A 7470-nucleotide genomic window follows, 5' to 3' on the forward strand; every position below is an offset into this window, starting at 1 on the left:
CACATTGACCAGAGCAAGAGCAAGAGCTAGCCAATCAACGCGCTTCATTCAGCAGCTCGCAGACTCGCTCAGGAAGAATGTCTCCAAAGAAGTGTGTTTTTGGTTGTAAGGGAAAGATAACTTTGTTCAGCTTCCTAAAGAACCCAACGTTATGTAAACAGTGGACGCAGTTTCACAAGCGTGTTTGTTGACAAGCGTTTTATAAACAAGGCCCAGTTCGGCTGAATTTGCACATCGTTTGATACTGAAAGATGGAGCGGTCCCAGCGATAAAAGATCCCGGTCATGATTCAGAACTGCAGACGGTAAGTGAAACAGCATCAAATGTCTGTTTTGTTGGCAATCGGGTAAAGCTGTATCTTTCTTTTATAAATATGATAAAACTAAAGACCTTTTGGAGATATGAATGAAGGATGATGTACTACTCTATAGGTACTAGGGATGGGCAGATTCCCCGATTCGCTTGGTGCATCGGTTTAAAAAGTGTGCATCGGCTACAAGTTGTCATTTATATCGCGATGCATCGTTTCTAACATAGTTGCATCGGTAAAAAACGATTTATTTATATATAATTACTAGTGGGTGCGCTATATTTTTATTATTTAGAAAGTGACCAATAATCTGTGACCAATATTTTATAAGTAGATTGATTTCTCCTCTCTAAACTGTTTCTCAAGCCGGGCTCTCATCACCGCTGCTGCTGCGTGAATATGACGCATCACAACACCACGGAGACCCGAGGAAAAACTGGGATTAAAATCCAAAACCTGATTTGAAATAACCTAACAAATCAATAGGGGCTAAAGCGGTTCAATTAACGACAAATTAAATTCACATTCCCTCACTAATTTGTGCACGCTTATTCTTAAGCAGACCTTAATGTCGAATCGTGGATCAAATCGATCCACCATGACAAACAGCGAATATATCTGTGCTGTTTAATGCATTTGAGACGTTGTGTTTTCCTCAGAGCATAACTGACATGTCACAGGTATATTTTTCATCTGTAAATGTTAGAAAGTCATGCAAACATATCCATTTTGCTGTCAGGAGTGGGCGAGGCTGACGCGCGCATGCGCACTAAACAGACTGAGCGCAATCGAATAGGAGCGCAATAATTCTGAGTAAAATATACATTTTGCTAAAAAAAATTATTTTTGGACATTAAATGTGTCTTTTGTAGAATTTTAAACCTACATATAAAGTGTATTTTTATGATAGCAGTAACTGTAAGTGGACTATTGTAATAGGTAAATCAAATGTAAGCTAGTAGCCTACTAATTACTAAGCTCAAATTAGTTAATTTAATTAGTTAATTTTTCTTATAGCAGTTAAAATGTAGTCATTTTCTTTATTATTTATTTCCTTTTTAAATTCAGTGATTTTAACTTTTAATTTAGTTATTTTAATGCTTTAAAGAGCAATTTTAGAATATAATGTTCTAATGTTCTGCTATCTGTTCTGCAAACTATAAAAGGTACAGCTGTAATAAAATCAGAGAGAAAGGCTGCATGGCTAGAAACTGTACAAAAATAAAAAAAATAAAAAAAGTCAAATAATATGTGAGACAGTGGTAATATCATTGTGTTCCTATTGGTCAGTAGAGGAGCTTAACTTAGCCTGACAGTTAGCCTGCTTTAGACAAGGTTAGTTTCCCAGCATAAGTTGCCACAGTGACTAAGCTATGTTAATGTCATAGGCTTTAAGCCTATGTTAAATTTGCTTTATGGAACCAAATCACTTGACAATGAGTCAGATAACTGAAATAAGCCTGGCTTATTTGGTTAACTTGTTTTATGAAACAGGCCTCGAGGCATTAAAAGTGATCATATTTTCTCCATTGCATCGAATCAAATCGCATTGTGTTGAATCGAATCGAATCGAAAACCGATCGCACTGCATCGTAATAGGGGTGAATTATATCGCATCGCATCGGTAGCTGCTTCATATGCATCTTTAATGTATCGTATCGTTGGCTATGCATCGAGATGCGAATCGTATCGGCCCGAGTCATGAGATGCACATCCCTAATAGGTACTCAAGATTAACATGAGATTGAGTGAAACTGTGTGTGTGTTATGTCCCCTTTAAAGTTTGTCGTGACTGATTTTCTTCTTCTGGTTTAATTTGTTTAAATTACATTTGGAGTAATATGAATTTCCTGAAAAAATGTTTTTTAATTAGTTCAAGCTCAAGAATTTAATTAGAATTTAAAGTTGTAATAAAATGGAAATAACAACAGTTTGATATGACGTACATCTGAGTGTAACGGATTATATAAAAATAATAAATGATTGGATTTTGAGATTTTGGACTGCACTCAAATGTGGAGGCAGATGAACGTGAGATTGCAGGGGTTTAAGTGGAGAAGTCCTGCATACGTCACCAGAGAGAAGTCTGTCTTTTTTTTTTTTTACTGCAGCTCAGTTAAGATATTTTGAGTAAATATGATAAAGTCTTAATGGAATTATACTCCTTTAGAGATCAACATTTTTATTAGTACTGAATCTGATTCAACTTTTTAAAAAGTAGACAATACCTTTACCCATGCATTCAGCTCTAACAATGCTGGCCAGTTGTCGCTTGACTGTCTGCCTTTGGGAAGATCTTAGCCTTGTTTTTCCTATACCTATTTCTGTAGAGATTTCATTTGTTCTTTGAAGTATGTACTGTAGATTCCTAAACACAATCCTGTGACTCACACAGTCAGTGAATACTGTTCCTGCACGCCGCATCCTATAATAGCTCATAATAATTGACCTGTCTTTGTAACAAATAGAAAATCTGGTATTCCTTTTGCTCTCATTGTGCTCCAAAGTTCATCACACACCGACAATGACAGGATGTCCAATGGAAATGTACGTCACACAGATTGTTCACACGGCATAGCAGCAAAAGATGACTCAAACATATGCACTAATTAACAATGCATACTGGACAAAAACAGTTCCGTTTTCCAAACTGAGCTCAGAGATGCTGAGTTTAGGACACTCTCGGGAGCTTGAACAGACAGGATTTATGAAACACACCAGTTTGTCCACTTGAAATCACTTCCTCATCTTTCTTATCTCCTCATTTTTCTTTCGCAGCTCTCTTGTGTTCCACTGTTGTTTCACATGGGGGAATTCTTCTAACAATGCGGGTCCATGCAGACACTCCAGACCAAACTAAATGCTTCACCACAATCTTATTTTCTAACTTCCATTTGTGATATCAACAATTTTTCAACTTTTCTTCAACTAAACATGATGATAATAGTGAAATGTTATTAATCTCTCTGATAATTCTGATCATCAGACCTTGGACCTTCTGCCAGTTCTGACATTTAGATGCGTTTTATTACACATTCAACAGTTTGAATCAATTTGTCTAAAATTTTTTTCTCTTCTTTATTTTTTTCCATTCCATACTACAGTAATTAAGACAATGTTTGATGGTTCTGCTCAACATATGGAGACCAGAGGGAAGCGAAAATTTTTTTTCTTTGTCAGTTCCTCTCAGTCTGATATCTGAACTCTTTACATTTTCTTGCTTTGTCTATCTGCTTATCTGCCCTCATGACCTATCTGCTCTTGTGAACTACAAGCCCTCAGCATCACACATATTTGCCTGCAGAACAATCTTGGGAAGTAGGGCCAGCTATTATCCATCTTTCTGTTCTCCAAATCCACTCCAGATGTGATGTGTATGTTGTAGAGCAGACCTGATTCCTGAACACATGCTTCTATAGAAACATACACATAAGAGCAGAAACACAGTGCATGCACATTATACTTACGATAATAAGGAACCCCCTTCTGAAGCTGAAAGTGGAATCACAGTGAGTGATAGCATACCTCAGGACTGTAGAGACTTGCGAGCGGAGCTAATTTGAAGGCCGATATTACATTTAGAACTGACTTCAAGACCAACATATAAAATAAATAATAGGCCTAAATAAACATTTCAACCAAAAACTGATCTCTTGAGAAAACAACTTAAGCGTTGAGATCACAATAAAATCAGGACAGACAGACAACACAGTAGCCTAATGAACGAATGTTTTGTGTTTCATAAAACGCGGGTCCATTAATACTATATTAAATCAGGCTTTTAACAGCCACTGGCCTGTTTGCTTTTCCAGGTCAGGTTCTTAGGCTGTGGAAAGTCATATGTAACTCGATTACACTAATGAGCAAACTCCTGCACGCTTTTCTCAGTGGAGCTGAGTGCGTCCGGGGGTCACGCGCACTGCAGTGTGCTGACTCTACATTCTGCACAGCTCTTCCTCTCAACACGGAGAGCCGCAATTCACTCGACAACAGCTTTAAAATGAAATATGGTTTATCAGCATTGAAATCGCATTTCAACACATTCATCTGCAGCTGATTTACAAGAAAGACACACGCACCAGAATTTCCACTTCGTGAATGCTATCGAGAAGTTTCTCACGGCCGTGATAACAAATCTACTGAACATTCACGCCTTTCCTCGAAATACTGCGCAAATTCACCTGAATAAACGACACCTGCCACACAGCCAACAATGTCTGTTTAATCTCACTCAAATTCTAGAACAAGCACAGTGACAAATATTCGAACTTTTCTTTTTATAATTCCAATGGTGACCATTTTCCGTTCCAGTAAAAAAAAATTAAACCATAATTCCATATCGCCTGGTCAAATTCAAATACATAACAACGCACTAATAGAAGTGAATCTACTTACAATAATTCCCTTGCTTAGATCCAGTGTCAAATTTTGTGACCCAATAACGATATTCTTTACATTTTATACCAGTCCGTTCGGTGCTCAAAGACAGTCTGACAACAGTTTGAAGCATCGGTGACAGTTTAGTGAGGGTCCAGCCCCTCGCGCTGCACTCAGCCGGTTTTAACGGTCGCTGGGTAACGCGCCATTGTGACTGAACACAAAGCGGGGGCCCGGGAGGGCTGGAGGTGAGGCCGCCGTCGCGCTTTTAAATCGGCCTTAGCTTAGTGGTGCTGCGTTGCCAAGCGATTCTGAACACTTGATAGACTTGATAGATGACACTCATCAGGCCTGATAGTTTAAAACATAATAAGCACAGGAGGAGGAACGGCCGTTAGTCAGTACAATACGAACTAAACTGGGGATTTGCATACTGAGCAAGTATATAAAGGGACCTGTTGAGAGGCCTACAGGAGCATTTTATGCAGTCCTTGTTTGCAGGTCTGTGGGCAGTTGAAAGTTTTCTGGTTGAGTTTCAAGGCCAGATTCAGAGCAAACTATTCTCTGCATGGTGCAGAGGTGATTAAGATAATGAAATGCATCTCATTCTCAATCTATCATTTGTTATAAAGCCTTGTCATAAATAGGCTATTTAATCTTATTGTTGCAGAAAATAACAAATCAAATTCAGCTACAACACCTCTGCAAGCACAAGAATCTGAAGTCAGATACTGTTGTGTCTACTGGAGGAACATGAGGGAGGAGGAGAGATTTGCATTGAAGGCAAGCTGATTCTTGGTAAGATGGTAAACTTCATAGATGTGGATGGGTTAAGGTCAAAGTTCATGACCCTTTAAAGACTTAGCTGGCAGAGCAGTCTGAGAAAGAGGTCTGCTTTGTGCTTAGACATGTATGGGAACAGAAAATATTTAAAAGGCAAGGCTAAGCATAGTTATACCCAAATAATGAACAATAATGGACTGTCAGAAGCTTTTGAAAGTGGTGGGCATATATGAATATTAATCTTATATTTATACACCTATAGAATTTTTAGAGGAAAAACACCACACACGTTTTTTTATTTTAAAACATGTTTTTATTCCTAATATTAGATGTAGATACACAAGTCAACAAACAAGTCTTTTTCTTGTTTAGATCAGTAATGAAAAATGCTCCACAGCACACTTGCCCCCAAGTGGCGGGGTTTGTATTACAGACGAGAAACTCCGCACGAATAGGCTGCAGTTTTACAAGAGGTGCAGTTGCAACAGTAGTATTAATAGTAATATTAATAAGGACTTTTATAATAACAATAATAACAACAACAGATAATAGTAGTGATATTAACAACTTAAAAATCAAGAATGGAATCAACATTCTTTAATAAATGGTATTTGTAATGGGTTTGGTGGAATTATTTTTGAAGACACATTAAAATGTTGTAAAATATAATACTATTGGAAAAAATCCCAGATTTTATCAAATCTAATGCTCAGTAATTTGAGGCCACACTCACTTTTACTGAGAGACGAGTTTCATCCCATTGAATTCACTGTATTGCAATATTTAATTTCCCCTACAATTTTCCACACTGGTCCTTTGAAATGTACACAAACAGACTCTCTTATGTCATGATGTAACTGACTATCTAAGCAAACTGGGTTAAAACCAACCATACTGGATAGTGTAAAATGTGAGAGAAAGAACAGAAGTTTTCAGATAAAGTAACTCTGATAAAGATAATAATAAAAAAAATCAACAGCACAAATGAGACTAATCCAATGCAACACATTGACTTATTTTAGGAAGCAATTTAGCGCACAGTCCCAAACTGTATGTGCAGGCTCAGACTAAATGAATCATCTTACAGCTCAATGACAGTATTCTGTGTGAACAAAAGCACTGGTCTACAACTAAATCGTTCTACCGCAGTGTTTTTTTTATCCTTTAGGATGGAGAACATCAGACCGATCCAGAGAATAATGTTTCATAACGTTGACTCCAAGATCCTAATTTCACATCACTTGAATGGAGCGGAAAATGAGTTACAGTGACATTGTCCAATCACTGAAATTGTAAAGAGGCTGTTTTTGGGGGCTGGACAAGGTTCAGCAGAGAGTCTGCATCATTTTCCTTCACATCAAACTTCACAGCAAAAAAAAAAAAAGTTCAGCTTCCGTCTTCGTGTTGACCCCTTAAATACGTCTCCAAAGGAAATGTCAAGATGAATGACATAAGAGTGGACATGGCTCAATATACTCCACACACCTCAGAGGAAGGGGCTTCATTGTATGACGTCAAAAACTCACGCTAACATTAACACACCAAGGCAAGCTTTCTCACAATCATATGAGGCTGAAAAATCGTTATCCTACAAAAATACTGATTTCATGCCACAGTGGGTACACTTTTACCAATACATCATGCGTTTAACTGCAAAAGTATATCTGAAGTTCTGCCTTCTATGTTGCTATTGATTCTGCCTCTGTGTAACGTGACTTATGGGACAGGAGAGAGTCTCCTGCTGACCGCAAGTATAAAACCTACAATTATATATGTGGTAAAAATTTCACATTCCTCCAAGGAAGATAATTGATAGTAACTTGTGATGTACAAATAAAGGGAACAGATCATCTCAATCACCATGAGCGGGGGGAAAATTGTCAATTTGGTCCACATTAAGAATACCTCAGTAATTTTGTTTCTCATTCAGAGCTGAAGCACATTCACAACCGATATACCTGAAAGCAACCTCTTCTGAGCGCGCGCACACACACTCACTC

At 37.8% G+C, this 7470-nt stretch overlaps 1 protein-coding gene across 1 annotated transcript in view; it reads right to left on the reverse strand.

The window, feature by feature from the left end:
- Window positions 1-4975, reverse strand: part of cdc42ep2 (CDC42 effector protein (Rho GTPase binding) 2) — a 24009-nt gene extending 19034 nt beyond the window's left edge. The window contains exon 1 of the mRNA XM_016453663.1: window positions 4706-4975. The gene's annotated coding sequence lies outside the window, so the exon portion shown is untranslated. The remainder of the gene's footprint in view (window positions 1-4705) is intronic.
- Window positions 4976-7470: the final 2495 nt, after the last annotated feature.

This window comes from Sinocyclocheilus anshuiensis, unplaced genomic scaffold (assembly GCF_001515605.1).
Source record: "Sinocyclocheilus anshuiensis isolate Anshui unplaced genomic scaffold, SAMN03320099.WGS_v1.1 scaffold1531, whole genome shotgun sequence".
Lineage (NCBI taxonomy): Eukaryota > Metazoa > Chordata > Actinopteri > Cypriniformes > Cyprinidae > Sinocyclocheilus > Sinocyclocheilus anshuiensis.